Genomic DNA, 21,097 nt, shown 5'->3' with positions numbered 1-21,097 from the left:
CAAGGAGCCCAGGTTTCACAAGAAGACCAGGCATATCAAGCGTCGCTTCAACTCCATTCGTGAAAATGTTGAAGATGGAGACATAGATATTTGTAAAGTACATACGGACCTGAATGTAGCAGATCAGTTGACTAAACCTCTCCCTAGAGCAAAACATGATCAACACCAGAATTCCATGGGTGTTCGATTCATCACAATGTAACTAGATTATTGACTCTAGTGCAAGTGGGAGATTGTTGAAAATATGCCCTAGAGGCAATAATAAAAGGATTATTATTATATTTCCTTGTTCATGATAATTGTCTTTTATTCATGCTATGATTGTGTTATACGGAAATCGTAATACATGTGTGAATACATAGACACCAACATGTCCCTAGTAAGCCTCTAATTGACTAGCTCGTTGATCAACAGATAGTCATGGTTTCCTAGCTATGGACATTGGATGTCATTGACGACGAGATCACATCATTAGGAGAATGATGTGATGGACAAGACCCAATCTTAAACATAGCACAAGATCGTATAGTTCGTTTGCTAGAGTTTTTCCAATGTCAAGTATCTTTTCCTTAGACCATGAGATCGTGTACCTCCCGGATACCGTAGGAGTGCTTTGGGTGTACCAAACGTCACAACGTAACTGGGTGACTATAAAGGTATACTACGGGTATCTCCGAAAGTGTCTGTTGGGTTGACACGGATCAAGACTGGGATTTGTCACTCCGTATGACGGAGAGGTATCTCTGGGCCCACTCGGTAATGCATCATCATAATGAGCTCAAAGTGACCAAGTGTCTGGTCACGGGATCATGCATTACGGTACGAGTAAAGTGACTTGCCGGTAATGAGATTGAACGAGGTATTGGGATACCGACGATCGAATCTCGGGCAAGTAACGTACCGATTGACAAAGGGAATTGTATACGGGGTTGCTTGAATCCTCGAGATCGTGGTTCATCCGATGAGATCATCGAGGAGCATGTGGGAGCCAACATGGGTATCCAGATCCCGTTGTTGGTTATGGACCGGAGAGCCATCTCGGTCATGTCTACAGGTCTCCCGAACCCGTAGGGTCTACACACTTAAGGTTCGGTGACACTAGGGTTGTAGAGATATGTATATGCAGTAACCCGAAAGTTGTTCGGAGTCCCGGATGAGATCCCGGACGTCACGAGGAGTTACGGAATGGTCCAGAGGTAAAGAATTATACATAGGAAGTGCTATTTCGGCCATCGGGACAAGTTTCGGGGTCACCAGTATTGTACTGGGACCACCGGAAGGGTCCCGGGGGTCCACCGGGTGGGGCCACCTATCCCGGAGGGCCCCATGGGCTGAAGTTGGAGGGGAACCAGCCCCTTGTGGGCTGGTGCGCCCCCCTTGGGCCTTCCCCCTGCACCTAGGGTTGGGAACCCTAGGGTGGGGGGCGCCCCACTTGCCTTGGGGGGCACTCCACCCCCCTTGGCCGCCGCCCCCTTGGGAGATTGGATCTCCAGGGCCGGCGCCCCCCCTGGGGACCGTATATACAGAGGGGGGGACGGCCCTGGCGCCTCCCTCTCCCCTCCAACACCTCCTTCTCCTCCTCCGTAGAGAATGGCGAAGCCCTGCTACGGTGACTGCTGCATCCACCACTACGCCGTCGTGCTGCTGGATCTTCATCAACCTCTCCTCCCCCCTTGATGGATCAAGAAGGAGGAGACGTCACGCTGACCGTACGTGTGTTGAACACGGAGGTGCCGTCCGTTCGGCGCTAGGATCTCCGGTGATTTGGATCACGTCGAGTACGACTTCCTCATCCCCGTTCTTTGAACGCTTCCGCGCGTGATCTACAAAGGTATGTAGATGCAATTCTATCACTCGTTGCTAGATGAACTCCTAGATGGATCTTGGTGAAACCGTAGGAAATTTTTTGTTTTCTGCAACGTTCCCCAACAGTGCTGTGGGTTCTGCTTCCATTGTTGACCTCGTTAAGAATGTCTGCTTGCAAGACTTCCAAGAAACAACGCCACCTCCATGAGTGAATACATAACCACTCGTGGCCTTTATCTCATCAGCATCTGAGATCCAGTTTGAGTCACTATACCCTTCAAGCACCTTTGGATGCCCGGTGTAGTGAATTCCATAGTTTGCAGTGCCTTTCAAATAACGCAAAACTCTCTCTAGAGCTTTCCAATGCACATCTCCTGGTTTTGAGACAAACCGACTCAGTTTGCTAACAGCAAAAGAGATGTCAGGTCTTGTAGCACTTGCTAAGTACATAAGCGACCCAATAATCTGAGAATATTTCAATTGATCTCTAGCAATTCTTCGATTCTTTCGAAGTAACACACTCGCATCATATGGTGTTGGAGAGGGCTTGTAGTCACTATAGCCAAAGCCACTCAAGATCTTTTTCACATAGTGAAATTGAAGCAATGTAATCCCACCATCATCGTCTCTCAGCAACTTGATGTTCAGAATGACATCAGGCACTCCTAAATCCTTCATCTCAAAACAATGAGATAGGAAATCCTTGACCTCCTTAATAACTTTCAGATTTGTTCCGAAAATCAGTATGTCATCAACATACAAGAACAGGATAAATCCCTCGCCCCCACCATGGCGATAATACACACATTTGTCAGCTTCGTTCACAACAAAGCCTGCAGCTGTTAAAGTTCTTTCAAACTTCTCATGCCACTGTTTGGGTGTTTGCTTGAGTCCATACAAAGACTTCAGCAACTTGCACACTTTTCTTTCCTGACCATCTAGTATAAACCCATCTGGTTGTTCCATATAAATTTCCTCGTCCAACTCTCCATTTAGGAAAGCAGTCTTAACATCCATTTGATGAATGAAAATACCATGCGAGGCAACTAGTGAAAGTAGAACTCGAATAGTGGTCAGTCGAGCCACAAGTGAGTAAGTATCAAAGAAGTCTTCCCCTTCCTTTTGGATATAACCCTTAGCCACGAGCCGAGCCTTGTACTTTTCAATAGTACCATCAGGCCTAAGCTTCTTCTTGAATACCCATTTACATCTTATAGGTTTGCACCCATAAGGACGATCAGTTATCTCCCAAGTTTCATTCCCTAAGATGGAATCCATCTCGCTACGAACCGCTTCCTTCCAGTAGTCAGCATCTTCAGATGCATAAGCCTCTAAAATAGAACTGGGAGTGTCATCTATGAGATACACAAGAAAATCATCACCAAAGGACTTTGCAGTCCTCTGTCTCTTGCTCCTAGTAAGAACTTCATTTTTTTCCTCCATAGGACTTTCAAAGTTTTCCATCGAAATGGCAGGTTTGGTAATTGTAACTGGTTCCTGATTCGATGAACTAGGCATCTCCTGATTAGATGAGGCAGCCATATCCTTCATGGGAAAGATATCTTCAAAGAAAGTCGCACCATTCGACTCCATGATCGTACCGACATGCATGTCAGGTACCTCAGATTTTACAACCAAGAATCTATAGCCAATGCTATGAAAAGCATATCCCAGGAAAACACAATCCACAGTCTTTGGTCCAAGCTTCCGCTTCTTTGGAATTGGAACATTGACTTTCGCCAAACAACCCCATGTTCGTAGATAAGAGAGTTTTAACCTTTTCTTCTCCCATTCCTCGAATGGAGTTATCTCTTTGTTCTTTGTGGGAACTCGATTTAGGACACGACATGCCGTCAATATCGCCTCCCCACACCATGCCTTGGAGAGACCCGATGTGTCTAACATGGCGTTAACCAAATCAGTTAGAGTATGGTTCTTTCTTTCGGCCACCCCATTTGACTGAGGTGAATAGGGAGGCGTTCTCTCATGAATTATACCATGTTCCGCACAAAAAGCATTAAATTCATTGGAAAAATACTCTCCACCACGGTCGGACCTAAGCCTCTTGATTTTTCGATCAAGTTGGTTTTCCACTTCAGCTTTATAGATCTTGAATAAGTTCAAAGCCTCATCCTTAGATTTCAGAAGATACACAAGGCAGTATCTAGTGGAGTCATCAATTAACATCATGAAATATTTCTTTCCACCTTTTGTCAACACACCATTTATTTCACATAGATCTGAATGTATGAGCTCTAGTGGTGCAAGATTTCTTATGTCCGCAGTCGTGTGAGACTTATGAGGTTTCTTAGCTTGCACACACACTTGACACTTAGATCCCTTGAGGGGGTGAAACTAGGGATTAAGTTCAACTTCGCTAGTCACGACATGCAACCAAAGTTAACATGACAAAGACGGGAATGCCACACATTGGATTCACTATTGTTGCAAATATGATTAACAATTTTATTGCAAACGTCTGATATGGATAAACGAAACAAGCCTCATGACTCATAGCCTTTACCAACAAAGGTTCCATACTTGGATATTACAAATTTATTTGACTCAAAGACAAGCTTGAAGCCATCTCTACACAGAAGAGATCCGCTAACGAGATTTTTATTGACGGAGGGGACATAATGCACGTTCTTCAGCCGCACGATCTTCCCCGAAGTAAACTTTAGATCGACCGTGCCAACACCACAAACAGAAGCACTTGAACCGTTGCCCATCAGCACAGTTGAAGTCCCTGCGGTCTGATAAGACAAAAACATGGAAATATCACCGCATACATGCACATTAGCACCCGTGTCAATCAACCAATCAGGAGAATGACATACTGAAAGAATAATGGGAAATATACCATACCCAACATCCTTCATGTCAGTGTCTCCAATGACAACATTAGCGGTCTTGCCGCCTTTCCCAGGATGACGCTTGTCATAGCGATTCGGGCAACTAGGAGCCCAATGATCAGGATCCCCACACACATGACAAGCACCTTTCTTCTTGCCATTCTTCTTCTTGAAGTTCATGTGTTGCACAGCCTTGTTCTTCCCATCAAACTTTGCTTTTCCATCAAACTTGCCCTTGTTCTTGAACTTGTGGGGCTGGAAGTTCTGCTTCTGTACCACATTGGCACTAGATCCTCCCTCAATACCTCGAGCACGTGTGTCCTTTGCTCTCGCCTTTTCTTCCACATCAAGAGTGCCAATGAGATCCGGGATGGAAAACTCCTGCCTCTTATGCTTCAGCAAGGTAGCAAAGTTCCTCCATGAAGGAGGAAGCTTAGTGATGATACCTCCGGCAACAAACTTGTCCGGTAGCATACAACTGAAGTGCTCAAGTTCTCTAGCAAATGACTGTATCTCATGATCTTGCTCAACCACAGAGCGCTCTTCAGTCATCCTGTAATCATAGAATTGCTCCATGATGTACAGCTCAGTGCCAGCATCCGAGACCCCAAACTTGGCCTCGAGTGCATCCCACATATCTTTTCCATTATCAATTGACGCATAAGCATCAACTATGTTCTCACCAAGAACACTCAAGAGAGCAGCCTTAAACAGAGTATTCATTTTCTGAAAAGCTTGTGCCTGTTGAGCATCCAGATCTCCTTCAGGTTTGCCGAGAGTGGCGTCATAGCAACTCATGGTTTGAAACCATAAGACCACTCTCACGCGCCACCTCTTATAGTGGATACCCTCAAACATAGGAGGTCTCATGGAAGCAGCAAAACCACTCGGGGTAAATTGCCTATGATAAGGTTTTTGGATTGTTGGAAATATGAGCAATTTACCGAATGATTTTATTAACAGAAATACTAGATAAAGCATGACTAATATAGTAGAGATAAAATAAGTCATGCGTTCGGACAGAGAGAAGGTAAAGAGTATCTGCATATATGAACTTGAACTAAACACATCTAGAACAGACACTAGATGAAGTTGCATATATGAAGTAGAACCTAACACATGTAGGACGTAAAGTAGAGCAAAAAACTGTGTCATGACATCTAACAGAAAGAGCAACAACACGTACGGGACAGCATCAGTAGAAGTGCTGGACTTGGGGTCGGTGTCCTCGCCTGCCATGTCGTCGAGGAGGTCGTGGACGTCGAGGAAGAAGTCATCGTCGGGGAAGTAGTCGTCGGCGACCGGATCGTCCGTGATGAAGCAGCCAGTAGTCGCGCTGAGCGCTCCCCAAAAACTTTATCACCCTTCTCCCGTACAGGACTCAAAAGGTGCGGCTTCAGAGGCCTACTGTCCCGACCTGCGGTGCAAGCCGCAAGCCGGGATGGGGAAGATCGTAGCAGCAGCGCAGTGCTCAGGAACTTGTGGCGAGAGGAGGAAGAGCTTCTGGTGCGTCTCTCTGGAAGGAGCGACCTCCCTTTTATAGGCGCAAGAGAAGGAGGCCAGAGGGCAACGACGGGAGGCGAAATGAAGAGACAGAGATGAAGCGAACAGCCAGCATCCGAAGGGTTGCACCGTTCGCATACGAACTCCACTTTCGCAAAAATCTTTTTAGCTTCCGTGTGACCTTTCGTATACCCGCAGTGCGTGGCAAACATTTATATATCGGTTCGGCTCATTCCCGCAACCCGCGGCGAGGCGGACGGCGGCGCGGCGCGGCGAGGCGGGCGGTGCAGGAGGAGCGCGCGTGGATATCCCTCTTGTTCTCATGCTCGTACAAGTGGGGAAATAACCTCCCTTATAAGAAGGTCCAACTCCCACTAAACTAGCAATGTGGGACTAAACTTTAGTAGTATCCCTTGCTTTGCACAAATGGACTAAGTGGGCCTCTAAGATTTATTAGGAATTTCTGAAATAGTTATTGGGCTGCCCAAAATAGACTAAATTCCAGCAACATGTTCACAAACTTAAAAGAAAAACACTCTAGTAAGGAATGACGTGAGGAAGGAATGTGGTTGGTTTCATCTTATCTTATATTTACTAATTGGAGGCACCATACGAGCCTTCACATTAATCCTAGAAAAACTAACTAATTAACAGTTGGATCTATAATTCAAAAATCTTTAGCCATTGGATGTACGTAATACACACACAGAGTCCCGAACGACCACGTCTCAGTTTTGTAGAAAAAAATAGCATTCCTTTTACCATAGAAAAAAAATTAACATACCTTTTTCCCTACGTATAAAAAGTGTCCCCAACTTAAAGAGAAAGAGTGTCCAACTCCAACGCTCCCACGTCTAAGTTTTATGAAAGAAAGAAGAATATGCCAAACAAGGACATGTACAAATACGAAGACATCAGGCACGTAAAAAAAACTCCTCTAGCCTCACGTTAAAAGAGTTCACAAAGGGACCTCAAGCCTCATGGTTAAAAAAGAAAGTCTAGGCCTGATTTTTAAAGGAAAAGGTAGATCTATTAGAAGATGTTATCTGAATAAAATAAAACTAAACATACTATAGAAAGACACTGAGCGTTTCTGAAAAAAAAACATGCCTTCTTCCGACACGTAGGAAAATGAGTCCCCCAGCTAAAAATAAAAAAAGTCTCCAACACGCACGTCTAAGTTCTATGAAAATAAAAACAATGTGCCAAACAAATACGCGTACAAATATGAAGATCTCAGGCACATGAATAAAGATTCGCCAGGCCTCTCATTAAAAAGAGTCGACATCTCAATCCCCAGAAAACTCATACACATACAAAAAAGATGGATCCCAAGCGTCATGGTCAAAAGAGAGAGTTGACGCCTGATTTTGAAAAACAGGTAGCTGTCGGATATGTTGGTGGCACCATAGAAGTATACTTAGAGCCATACTCAGGGATCATATGCTAGCCAGTCTGTGGCGCAACTGACATTGATGACAAAGTTTGTTTCCTTGGGCAGTAACTTGCATGTCTTCGGCAGTTGATTCCCTAATCTCTACTTCCTCTTGGTCCCTCTGCTCCTCTCTTTGACATCAATTTTCCTCCAATCTCTACTTGATAAAAGTGGGGAATAGATTTTAGGTCAATGGAACGAAATTAATTGATTTTACGTGCCTCAGATTTATGGATCTTTGAAAATCGATGCCTCTTTGGTGATCCAAAATGTATTTACCTGTTTCCACAAGGTTTCCAATACCTTAAGCATGTCAGCCAATAAATCAATGTGTCTTTGGTAACATTTTTCATGAATAATTTTTATGCTAAGAAAACAAACATTTGCATGTTTTCAATACTAATATTAGAGATTATAATTCCCTGCAATTTAAACAATTAAAAAAATTGGCATTGGTACTTCTATTGTTGCGTGTCTACCTAATTAACTAGCCCGTGCTGCAGCACGAGTTGATGACTTGTGATACTAATGGGTATTCTGAAAATTGAAGCAGGGAAGTGAGGCCTTATTGCAAAAATGCCACAGCTTACCTCACAATCGTTAGATGCAAATCTGATGATTAGAAATGATGAATTACACACACACCATCATCATCAACTGAGTCTTTTATAGGAGTAGAGATAGATCATTTTCTTTTCATTGTGAGAGGTACAGCTCATACATGCTTGAACTTTGAACAGTACACGCATTATATATCAGGACGGACGGAAACACCAGGCATCGTTTGTTCTTTATTTTAAACACGAGGGCCCGTTATGCTCTTTCATTAATTTGGGCCATATCAAGACAGATCCGGCTTGCAACTGGTGGCCTGCCGCGCGCCCGATGGCGTCTAGATTTGGCTAGACAGCGCCGTGGGCAAAACAAACGCTTGTTTGTTTAGTCCCACATCGTCCATCCTGGGAGAGTCGGACTGGTTTATAAGGCAGAGCGCGGCAGCTAGCATCGTCCCTTCGGGAACATCCGATTAAATTGGAACGATACAGAGAAGATTAGCATGGCCCGTGCGCAAGGATGACACGCAAAAATTGAGAAATGGTCCAATTTTTTTGAGATTTTCCGTGCAAGTCCCTGGAGCCTTCTTTCTTACACTTGCATGTCACCCAGGGCATAAAAACCGAAGACCGAAGACCGAAACCGAAAAGACCGAGACCAAACCCGAAAAGACCGAAACCGAAAAGACCGAATAAAAAACGGTCTACAGAATGCTAAGACCGAACTAAATATGGTTTGTTCGGTCGTGATGTATTGAGGACCGAACAGCCCATATAAACCGAATAGCCCAACCGTGCAAGATATTTGTTAACCTAAAGCCCATCTAGCTCCCGTCTTCACCTCACCTCTCAGAGACAGAGGCACAGAGACGCATGCCGCTTCACTCGCCTCCTCTTTTCTCCCCCTCAACGAACCCTAGCCGCCACCCGCCGGCCGCCGCTCTGGCCTGATGCCCCGTGAGCCGTGAGACGTGACGACCGCCGCAACGAGGCGCACATCGCCTGCGCCTCCCCGACCGATGAAGAACGACACCCTGAGCCACGGCCCGGGCAGGGACAGGTGACGACCGGTGCCCCGTGCGTGCCGCCGTGCCCTGTGCTGCTGTGCGGCGGGCCGCCAACCCCGACCCTCCTGCTCGTTCTCCGTGGCACTTCCATCAACCGCCAGTGTAGTAGATGGCTGCTGCTATTCATCACCACCACACCACTCGTCCTCTTCCATGCCGGTCGCCAGCTCGCCGTCTTCTGTCCTCTTCTGGTGCTCAACCTCACAACTGAAGGTGAGCAAGCTACTACTTCTCCTTGTGTGCATCTGTGATGTACAGATTGTTGTTCATTTAAGTTCATCAATATATTGTTCATGTTCTATGATGTTCAGCTTTTGTGATGTATAAATTCAAGTAGATGTAGTTGCTGTTGGAATGCTCAATACCATTAAAATGTTCTGATTTGGAGGACTTGATTATATGCACTTTATGTTCTGATTTGCTCGTGTCAATGTTGTTTGACAGACCAATCTCCTCTTTTCTTGTAGATGTTTTCTATATCGGAATCTGAACATGATGAGTTGAACGAGAAAGATGACACATTTATGAGTATAGAGGCAGAGGCGGATGCAGAAGCAGCCGCTGCAGCAGCAGGTGATGAGTTCGTCTTACGTAGTATCATTGAAGATGAAGATGCCGAACCAAATATTGTCGAAGGTGCCAATCTAGAAGCTACTCAAGATGACAAGCCAAAAGGACGAAAGCAAATGGCGTCAAGATCAGAAATCTGGGAGCATTTCACCAAAGTTTTTGATGATAAGGGGTTAGTGAAGGAAGGAATGTGCAAGTATTGTGACCGACCAATTCAAGCTGCTACAACATGCAATGGGACAACAGCAATGTGCATGCACTTTGGTATATGCAAGCGCAATCCGGATAGTAAATTGGATCCAAATCAGACCACTTTGCAAGCAACTCCGGGAGATGCCATTAGCACTCGGAGATATGATGCAGATGCAGATGCAGTTAGGAAGGCATTTGCTGTAATGGTCATAGAGGATGAGCTACCTTTTGCATTTGGTGAAAAATCTGGATTCAGAAAATTCATTTCAGTTGCTTGCCCCCGATTTAGTCCACCATCAAGAAGAACTTGTACCAGGGACACTGTGAAAATTTATCTAGATGAGAAGTCCATGTTGAAAAAGTTTTTCAAAGAGAATTGCTGAAGTGTGTGTATAACCACGAATTGTTGGACTTCTCAGCAGCAAGATGGCTATATGGTAGTGACTTCACACTTTATTGAAGAACACTGGAAATATCATAAGAAGATTACAAATTTCATCATGGTGAAGGGCCACAAGGGGAAGGATCTTGGGAAGAACTTGCAGAGATGTTTGATGGAATGGGGGTTAGAGAGAGTTATGACAGTCACCGTCGATAATGCGAGCAATAATGATGGCTGCATTGTTCACTTGAGAAAGTCTTTGGTTGAGGCTAAAACTAGCATAGCTGATGGAAAGTTTCTGCATATGAGATGCGCGGCACATATTGTCAACCTTATTGTACAAGATGCCCTAAAAGAAGTTGAACTTTCAATCAAACGTGTCCGAGCTGCTGTCCGATACATCAAGAATGGGACTTCCCGGTTGGTAAAATTCAAGGAGCTAGCATTGAAAGAGAAGGTTCAGAGCAAGGCATTCTTGAACCTAGATGTATGCACTCGTTGGAACTCAACTTACATAATGTTGAAGGCTTCCATCATCTATGCAAAGGTGTTTACAAGGTATTGTGAAGATGACCCATTGTATGCGTTAGACTTATCTGAAGATAGAGGAGGATTTGGGTATCCAGATGAGATGGATTGGGAAAATGCTAGGAAAATGGCTGCCTTTCTTGGGCATTTTTATAATCTTACCGTTCGTGTGTTAGCCTCACTTCATGTCACTTCCAACAACTTTCTTTTCGAGGTTGGCAATGTACACATCTTGGTTCAAAATTGGATGAGCAGTACAGATCCTTTGCAAAAAGCTACGGCAGAGAGGATGAAAGAAAAGTTTGATAAAAATATTGGGGGTCTTGGCATGAGAATGAATAGGTGAAGGAGCAGGGTCCTATTGTGAATGAAAGAGGGAAAGGGAAGAAGAAGGAGAAGGAGAAGGATAGGGAGAAGGAAAATCTCAACTTGCTAATTTTTGTTGCTGCAGCTCTTGATCCAAGATATAAGCTATCTGATTTCAATAGACTGACTACTTTGGAATTTTTTGGTGCTGAGTGTGGAGAGAAGGTGTGGTTTGCTGTTAACAAATGTGTTCGTGATTTGTTTGAAGAATACTGAGTAAGATTAACTACACCGGAACCAATAACACCAGCCTATAGCCAAGTACCACTAGAAGGAGGAGGAGCAAGTATGATGAAGCAACTAATTGCAAGCAGGTTGAGGAAAAATAATAGTGGAGGAAGTGCAAGTAGTAAATCTGAGCTTGAAAAATACCTTGCCGAAGACTCTGAAGACCCTGACAAAAAATGACATCCTAAGATGGTGGAAAGAGAATTCATCTAGGTTCCCAATCTTGGCAAATATGGATCGTGATATTCTTGCTATCCCCATTACAACGGTGGCTTCCGAGTCAGCCTTTAGCACAAGTGGATGCATACTTGATGACTTTAGGACATCTCTAACTCCATTTATGGTACAGGCTTTAGTTTGTACGCAAGACTGGCTGAGAAGGTCAACAAATCCTGTCGACATCAAGGAGAACTTGGAAGAATTAGAAGTGCTAGAAAAAGGTAAATCAATTAGCCAACTTGTCCATACATGATAGCAGATTACTTGTACCAAACCAATCACATACTAGCAGATTACTTATATGCACGACATACTAATATATATGCATGACTTGTCAACTTTAGTAGATTGAAGATTACTTACCAACACTAAGATTATGAATTTGATTAAATCTACTTGTTGCAGAGTTGATTGAAGAATTTGGTGACAAGGTGAAGCGAAAGCGCAAGGTCAATGGTGGTGTTGTTGCTTCTTCCATGGCCAAGTCGACCAACAAAGTGAGATCCACATCCACTCATGGTTGAACTGAAATCATGTGGAATGTGTGCTATGTTCGTTATCTTGTGCTTGTAATTTGTGACCAGACTTGAGAATTGAGAACTGAGAGTGAGAGTACTTTGTTGATGTCAAGTACTATGTGGTTTGCTGCTTATGCCAAGTATTGAACTTATGTGGAATCTTATGTTCGCTGGTTGCTGTCGCATTGAAATCATGTACTGAACTTGATTTGTATGATGCCAAGTACTATGTTGTCAAGTACTATGTGGTGGTGTTACTTGCCTGTTTGCTGCTGCTTGTTATCTTCTTACTTCCTGTCAAATATAAATGATTATGCATGCATGAATCTTGTTGCTGCACCATGAATCATGTCTTCTTACTTTGTGTCGTATGAATCTTTTTTACTTGCTGTCAAATATAAACAAGTTATGGTACTTTGTTACTTGCTGTTGGTACTTTGTTACTTGCTGTCAAATGTAAATTACTGCCAAATGTAAACATGTATTGGTACAGCCATACAGGAAGTAATATGAATGTAGTAGTGCAGGAAGTAACACTGATATTAGTTGTAGCAAATTAATTTGGTCTGTTTGGTCGGGACCGAAAACCGAGTAGTAAAGACCGAAGACCGAATAGTGAAGAATCGAAAAGACTGAAATTATTTCGTTCTTTAATTCTGGAAGACCGAATTCTTGGAAGACCGAAAAGACCGAACCGAACAAACCGAAAAGACCGAACGCCCGGGGCTTTGCATGTGCTGCTATTCCTACAAAAAGGCCCTTTAGTTTCCTTTCTCTATCAGAGAGGTCCTCAATACTGCCTTTTTAAATTTAGATCCACATGCTTTCTCTTCTTTCTTATTGCATATACAACCTTTATGTAGTAACTTTTTAGCTTGTTAATCTATTATCACACGTTTCTGGATTAGTCTTCCGTTTCAGTCCTCCTACATGTAGTGTATTCCTTCAATTTTTTATTGTCTTTATTCCTTCTTATCTTATATTTACTAATTGGAGGTACCATACGAGCCTTCACGTTAATCCTAGAAAAACTAACTAATTAACCGTTGGATCTGTAATTCAAAAAATCTTTAGCCATTGGATGTACGTAATACACAGACAGAGTCCCGAACGACCACGTCTCAGTTTTGTAGAAAAAAATAGCATTCCTTTTACCATAGAAAAAAATAGCGTACCTTTTCCCTATGTATAAAAAGTGTCCCCAACTTAAAGAGAAAGAGTGTCCAACTCCAACGCTCCCACGTCTAAGTTTTATGAAAGTAAGAAGAATATGCCAAACAAGGACATGTACAAATATGAAGACATCAGGCTCGTAAAAAAAACAACTCCTCTAGCCTCACGTTAAAAGAGTTCACAGAGGGACCTGAAGCCTTATGGTTAAAAAAGAAAGCCTACGACTGATTTTTAAAAGAAAGGGTAGATCTATTAGAAGATGTTATGTGAATAAAAAAATCACATACTACAGAAAGACAATGAGCATTTCTCAAAAAAACATGCCTTCTGCCCACACGTAGGAAAATGAGTCCCCTAGCTAAAAAAATAGTCTCCAACACGCACGTCTAAGTTCTATGAAAATAAAAACAATGTGCCAAACAAATATGCGTACAAATATGAAGATCTCAGGCGCATCAATAAAGAGTCGCCAGGCCTCTCATTAAAAAGAGTCGACATCTCAATCCCCAAAAAATTCATGCACGCACAAAAAAGATAGATCCCAAGCGTGATGGTCAAAAGAGAGAGCTTACGCGTGATTTTGAAAAAAAGATAGCTGTCGGATATGTTGGTGGCACCATTGAAGTATACTTAGAGCCATACTCAGGGATCATATGCTAGCCAGTCTGTGGCACAACTGACATTGAGGACAAAGTTTGTGTCCTTGGGCAGTAACTTGCATGTCTTCGACAGTTGATCCCCTAATCTCTCTACTTCCTCTTGGTCCCTCCGCTCCTCTCTTTGACATCAGTTTTCCTCCAATCTCTACTTGATAAAAGTGGGGAATAGCTTTCAGGTCAATGGAACAAAATTAATTGATTTTACGTGCCTCAGATTTATGGATCTTTGAATATCGATGCTTCTTTGGTGATCCAATATGTATTTACATGTTTCCACAAGGTTTCCAATACCTTAAGCATGGCACCCAATAAATCTGGTAACATTTCTCACGAATAATTTTTATGCTAAGAAAACAAACATTTCCATATTTTCAATACTAATATTAGAGATTATAATTCCCTGTAATTTAAAAAATTAAAATAATAATAATTGGCATTGGTACTTCTATTGTTGCGTGTCTCCCTAATTAACTAGCCCGTGCTGCAGCACGGGTTGATGACTTGTGATACTAATGGGTTTTCTGAAAATTGAAGCAGCGAAGTGAGGCCTTATTGCAAAAATGCCACAGCTTACCTCACAATCGTTAGATGCAAATCTGATGATTAGAAATGACGAATTACACACACACCATCATCATCAACTGAGTCTTTTATAGGATTGGAGATAGATCGTTTTCTTTTCATTGTGAGAGGTACAGTTCATACATGCTTGAACTTTGAACAGTACACGCATTATCAGGACGGCCGGAAACACCATGCATCGTTTGTTCTTTTTTTAGTGTCCAAGCATCGTTCGTTATTCCCTAACGAAAAAACACGAGGGCCCATTATGCTCTTTCATTAATTTGGGCCACATCAAGACAGATCTGGCTTGCAACTGGTGGCCCGCCGCGTGCCCGATGGCGTCTAGATTTGGCTAGACGCCGCCGTGGGCAAAACAAATGCTTGTTTTTTTAGTCCCACATCGTCCATCCTGGGAGAGTCGGACTGGTTTATATGGCAGAGCGCGGCAGCTAGCATCGTCCCTTCGGGAAATCCGATTAAATTGGAACGATACAGAGAAGATTAGCGTGGCCCCTGCGCAAGGATGACACGCACAAATTGAGAAATGGTCCAATTTTTTTTGATATTTTCCGCGTAAGTCCCTGGAGCCTTCTTTCTTGCACTTGCAAGTGCTGCTATTCCTACAAAAAGACACTTTAGTTTCCTTTCTCTATCAGAGAGGTCCTCAATACTGCCTTTTTAAATTTAGATCCACACTCTTTATCTTCTTTGTTATTGCATATACAACCTTTATGTAGTAACTTTTTAGCATGTTAATCTATTATCACACGTTTCTGGATTAGTCTTTCGTTTCAGTCCTCCTACATGTAGCGTATTGCTTCAATTTTTTATTGTCTTTGTTCCTTATTATCTTATATTTACTAATTGGAGGCACCATACGAGCCTTCACGTTAATCCTAGAAAAACTAACTAATTAACCGTTGGATCTGTAATTTAAAAATCTTTAGCCATTGGATATACGTAATACACAGACAGAGTCCCGAACGACCACGTCTCAGTTTTGTAGAAAAAAATAGCATTCCTTTTACCATAGAAAAAAATAGCGTACCTTTTCCCTACGTATAAAAAGTGTCCCCAACTTAAAGAGAAAGAGTGTCCAACTCCCACGCTCCCACGTCTAAGTTTTATGAAAGTAAGAAGAATATGCCAAACAAGGACATGTACAAATATGAAGACTAAAAGAGTTCATAGAGGGACCTCAAGCCTTATGGTTAAAAAGAAAGTCTAGGCCAGATTTTTAAAGGAAAGGTGTACATATATTAGAAGATGTTATCTGAATAAAAAAATTCACATACTACAGAAAGAGAATGAGCGTTTCTCCATAAAAAACATTCCTTCTTCCCACACATAGGAAAATGAGTCCCCCAGCTAAAAATAAAAAAAAATAGTCTCCAACACGCACGTCTAAGTTCTATGAAAATAAAAACAATGTGCCAAACAAATACGCGCACAAATATGAAGATCTCAGGCACATGAATAAAGAGTCGCCAGGCCTCTCATTAAAAAGAGTCGACATCTCAATCCCCAGAAAATTCATGCACGTACAAAAAAGATGGATCCCAAGCGTCATGGTCAAAAGAGAGAGTTTACGCGTGATTTTGAAAAAAAGGTAGCTGTTGGATATGTAGGTGGCACCATAGAAGTATACTTAGAGCCATACTCAGGGATCATATGCTAGCCAGTCTATGGCGCAACTGACATTGACGACAAAGTTTGTGTCCTTGGGCACTAACTTGCATGTCTTCGACATCAGTTTTCTCCAATCTCTAATTAATAAAAGTGGGGAATAGCTTTCAGGTCAATGGAACAAAATTAATTGATTTTACGTGCCTCAGATTTATGGATCTTTGAAAATCGATGCTTCTTTGGTGATCCAATATGTATTTACCTGTTTCCACAAGGTTTCCAATACCTTAAGCATGTCACCCAATAAATCAATGTGTCTTTTGGTAACATTTCTCATGAATAATTTTTATGCAAGAAACCGAACATTTGCATGTTTCCAATACTAATATTAGAGATTATAATTCCATGTAATGTAAAAAATTAAAATAATAATAATTGGCATTGGTAGTTCTATTGTTGCGTGTCTCCCTAATTAGCTAGCCCGTGCTGCAGCACGGGTTGTTGACTTGTGATACTAAAGGGTTTTCTGAAAATTGAAGCAGGGAAGTGAGGCCTTATTGCAAAAATACCACAGCTTACCTCACAATCGTTAGATGGAAATCTGATGATTAGAAATGACGAATTACACACACACCATCATCATCAACTGAGTCTTTTATAGGAGTAGAGATAGATCGTTTTCTTTTCATTGTGAGAGGTACAACTCATAATGCTTGAACTTTGAACAGTACATGCATTATCAGGACGGCCGGAAACACCAGGCATCGTTTGTTCTTTTTTTTAGTGTCCAAGCATCGTTTGTTATTCCCTAACGGAAAAACACGAGGGCCCGTTATGCTCTTCCATTAATTTGGGCCACATCAAGAGAGATTGGGCTGGCAACTGGTGGCCCGCTGCGTGCCCGATGGCGTCTAGGTTTGGCTAGACAGCGCGGTGGGCAAAACAAACGCTCGTTTGTTTAGTCCCACATCAGCCAGCCGGGGAGAGTCGGACTGGTTTATAAGGCAGAACGCGGCAGCTAGCATCTTCCTCCGGGGACATCCGATAAAATTGGAATGATACAGAGAAGATTAGATGGCCCATGCCCAAGGATGACACGCACAAATCGAGTAAATGGTCCAATTTTTTTGATATTTTCCGCGCTATCCCTGGAGCCTACTTTCTTGCACTTGTGTGTGCTGCCATTCCTACAGAAAGGCCCTTTTGTATCCTTTCTCTATGAGTGAGGTCTTCAATATTGCCTTTTTAAATTTAGATCGACATGCTTTTTCTTGTTTCTTATTGTAGATACAACCTTTATTTTGCAACTTTTTAGCATTTTAATCTATTATCACATGTTTCTGGATTAGTCTTCCGTTTCAGTCCCCCTACATGTAGTGTATTCCTTCAATTTTTTATTGTCTTTGTTCCTTACCCTTAACTGTGATTCGGTCATAACACAAAAAACATGTTTCACTCGGACAATTTGATTATGTTACCACCTAACAAACTCATCTAAGACTTGTGAGAGAACTCTCTCGGACACTAGTGCTGGATTCTGGTACACCCGAAAGAATCTCTTCTTCAAACCTTTCTGGCTTTAGTGTACAATAACCAGTGGTCGATGAATTACATAGGTCACAACTGGTGAAATCTCAATCTTCATGTAGAAAAGTATATATGTTGCATACCATTTTATATATCTAGTCACACGAAAGACACGGTAAGCTATCTTAGCATGAACCATTTGGCACTATGGTGTTTACAATATGTACTTGTGGCAATAACTTGATCGTCTAAGCTCCTTCACGCACAAGTTTGCTTTTTAAAAAGTTTTGATTTGCGTAATCCACATTTCATAAAGTGTGAACAGCCAAAAGGATTTGTTGATCCCTCCTTTCCTAAACGTGCATGTGCCCTCCCCCCACGTGCGGCCACAACTATAGTATTTTTTTGTCCAAGCATCGTTCGTTATTCCCTAACAAAAAACATGAGGGCCCGTTATGCTCCTCCATTAATTTGGGCCAAATCAAGAGATATTCGGCTTGCAACTGGCGGCCCGCCACGCGCCCGATGACGTCTAGATTTGGCAGGACAACGCCATGGGCAAAACAAACGCTCGTCTGTTTAGCCCCACATCAGCCAGCCAGGGAGGGTCAGACTGGTTTATAAGGCAGAGTGCCGCAACTAGCATCGTCCCTTCGGGGACATCCGATAAAATTGGAATGATACAAAGAAGATTAGCATGGCCCCTGCACAAGGATGACACGCACAAATCGAGAAATGGTCCAATTTTTTTTGAGATTTTCCACACAAGTCCCTGGAGCCTTCTTTCTTTCACTTGCATGTGCTGCTATTCCTACAGAAAGGCCCTTTAGTTTCCTTTCTCTATCAGAGAGGTCCTGAATACTGCCTTTTTAAATTTAGATCCACACGCTTTTTCTTCTTTGTTACTGCTGATACAACCTTTCTGTAGTAACTTTTTATCTTTTTAATCTATTATCACACGTTTCTGGATTAGTCTTCCGTTTCAGTCCTCCTACATGTAGTGTATTCCTTCATTTTTTTATTGTCTTTGTTCCTTACCCTTAATTGTGATTCGGTCATAACGCAAAAAACATGTTTCATTAATCTAATTTGATTATGTTACCACCTAGCAAGCTCATCTAAGACTTGTGAGAAAACTCTCTGGACACTAATGCTGGATTCTGGTACACCCGAAAGAATCTCTTCTTCAAACCTTTCTATCTTTAATGTACAATAACTACTGGTCGATGGGTCACAACTGGTGAAATCTCAATCTTCATGTAGAAAAGTATATATGTTGCATACCATTTTATATATCTAGTCACACCAAAGACCCGATAAGCTAGCTTAGCATGAACCTTTTGGCACTATGGTCTATGCATTATGTACTTGTGGCAACAACATGATCGACTAATCTCCTTCTTGCACAAGTTTGCTTTTCAAAAAGGTTTGCCGATTTGGATAATCAACCTTTCATAAATTGTGAACAATCAAAAGGATTTTTTGATTCCTGCTTTCCTAAGCGTGCATGTGCCCTCCCACACGTGCGGCAACAACTATAGTTTTCTTTTTAGTGTCCAAGCATCGTTCGTTATTCCCTAAAGAAAAATCACGAGGGCCCGTTATGCTCTTCCATTAAATTGGGCCATAACCGGCTTGCAACTGGCGGCCCGCCGCGTGCCCTATGGTGTCTAGCTTTGGCTGGACAACGTCGTGGGCAAAACAAACACTCGTTTGTTTAGTCCCACATCGGCCAGTCGGGGACAGTCGGACTGGGTAACAAGGCAGAGAGCGGCAGCAAGCATTGTCCCTTCAGGGACATCCATTAAAATTGGAAAGAAGATTAGCATGGCCCCTGCGCAAGGATGACACGCACAAATCAAGAAATGGTCGAATTTTTTTTGAGATTTTCCGCACAAATCCCTGGAGCCTTCTTTCTTTCACTTGCCTGTGCTGCTATTCCTACAGAAAGGCCCTTTAGTTTCCTTTCTCTACCAGAGAGGTCCTCAATACTGCCTTTTTAAATTTAGATCCACACGCTTTTTCTTCTTTGTTATTGCTGATACAACCTATATGTAGTAACTTTTTAGCTTTTTAATCTATTATCACACGTTTCTGGATTAGTCTTCCATTTCAGTCCTCCTACATGTAGTGTATTCCTTCAGTTTTTTATTGTCTTTGTTGCTTACCCTTAACTGTGATTCGGTGATAACGCAAAAAACATGTTTCATTAGTCTAATTAGATTATGTTACCACCTAACAAGCTCATCTAAGACTTGTGAGAAAACTCTCTCGGACACTAGTGCTGGATTCTTGTACACCCGAAAGAATCTCATCATCAAATCTTTCAATCTTAAATGTACAATAAGTAGTGGTCGATGGGTCACAACTGGTGAAATCTCAATCTTCATGTAGAAAAGTATATATGTTGCATACCATTTTATATATCTAGTCATACCAAAGACACGGTAAGCTAGCTTAGCATGAACCTTTTGGCACTATGGTCTATGCATTATGTACTTGTGGCAACAACTTGATCGTCTAATCTCCTTCTTGCACAAGTTTGCTTTTTAAAAAGGTTTGCCGATTTGCATAATCAACCTTTCATTAATTGTGAACAATCAAAAGGATTTGTTGATGCCTGCTTTCCTAAACGTGCATGTGCCCTCCTCCACGTGCGACAACAACTATAGTTTTCTTTTTCGTGTCCAAGCATCGTTTGTTATTCCCTAAAGGAAAAACACGAGGGCCTGTTATGCTCTTCCATTAAGTTGGGCCACATCAAGAGAGATCCGGCTTGCAACTGGCGGCCCGCCGCGTGCCCGATGGCGTCTAGGTTTGGATGGACAGCGCCGTGGGCAAAAAAATGCTCGTTTGTTTAGTCCCACATCGGCCAGTCGGGGAGAGTCGGACTGGGTTATAAGGCAGAGCATGGTAGTTAGCATCGTCCCTTCAGGGACATCGGTTAAAATTGGAACGATGCAGAGAAGATTAGCATGGCCCCTGCGCAAGGATGACACGCACAAATCGAGAAATGATCCAATTTTTTTTCAGATTTTCCGCACAAGTCGTTGGAGCCTTCTTTCTTCCACTTGTGTGTCCTGCTATTCCTACAGAAAGTCCCTTTAGTTTCCCTTCTCTATCAGGGAGGTCCTCAATACTACCTTTTTAAATTTAGATCCAGACAATTTCTCTTCGTTGTTATTCCAGATACTACCTTTATGTAGTAACTTTTTAGCTTTTTAATCTATTATCACACGTTTCTGGATTAGTCTTCCATTTCAGTCCTTCTACATGTAGTTTATTCCTTTAGTTTTTTATTGTCTTTGTTCCTTACCCTTAACTG

The 21,097-nt window shown here is 42.4% G+C and overlaps 5 non-coding genes and 2 pseudogenes across 5 annotated transcripts; all 7 read left to right on the top strand.

Annotated features, from left to right (window-relative positions):
- The first annotated feature begins 8,606 nt into the window (after positions 1-8,606).
- On the top strand, positions 8,607-8,709 carry LOC125555033 (U6 spliceosomal RNA). The gene has a single exon (XR_007304490.2). It is a non-coding gene; the product is annotated as a U6 spliceosomal RNA (small nuclear RNA).
- Positions 8,710-9,687: 978 nt separating this feature from the next.
- Positions 9,688-11,666, top strand: LOC147977109 (zinc finger BED domain-containing protein RICESLEEPER 2-like; annotated as a pseudogene).
- A 3,410-nt stretch (positions 11,667-15,076) lies between these two features.
- Positions 15,077-15,178, top strand: LOC147977108 (U6 spliceosomal RNA). Its single transcript, XR_015602326.1, has one exon. It is a non-coding gene; the product is annotated as a U6 spliceosomal RNA (small nuclear RNA).
- A 2,090-nt stretch (positions 15,179-17,268) lies between these two features.
- LOC147977107 (U6 spliceosomal RNA) lies at positions 17,269-17,372 on the top strand. The gene has a single exon (XR_015602339.1). It is a non-coding gene; the product is annotated as a U6 spliceosomal RNA (small nuclear RNA).
- A 1,047-nt stretch (positions 17,373-18,419) lies between these two features.
- On the top strand, positions 18,420-18,522 carry LOC147977106 (U6 spliceosomal RNA). The gene has a single exon (XR_015602318.1). It is a non-coding gene; the product is annotated as a U6 spliceosomal RNA (small nuclear RNA).
- Positions 18,523-19,557: 1,035 nt separating this feature from the next.
- Positions 19,558-19,652, top strand: LOC147977105 (U6 spliceosomal RNA; annotated as a pseudogene).
- A 1,045-nt stretch (positions 19,653-20,697) lies between these two features.
- On the top strand, positions 20,698-20,800 carry LOC125555226 (U6 spliceosomal RNA). The gene has a single exon (XR_007304662.2). It is a non-coding gene; the product is annotated as a U6 spliceosomal RNA (small nuclear RNA).
- Positions 20,801-21,097: the final 297 nt, after the last annotated feature.

The sequence above is a fragment of the Triticum urartu genome, chromosome 4A (assembly GCF_056163025.1).
Source record: "Triticum urartu cultivar PI428250 chromosome 4A, HENAU_Tu73, whole genome shotgun sequence".
NCBI lineage: Eukaryota > Viridiplantae > Streptophyta > Magnoliopsida > Poales > Poaceae > Triticum > Triticum urartu.
This window is presented reverse-complemented; position numbering and strand designations above follow the sequence as displayed.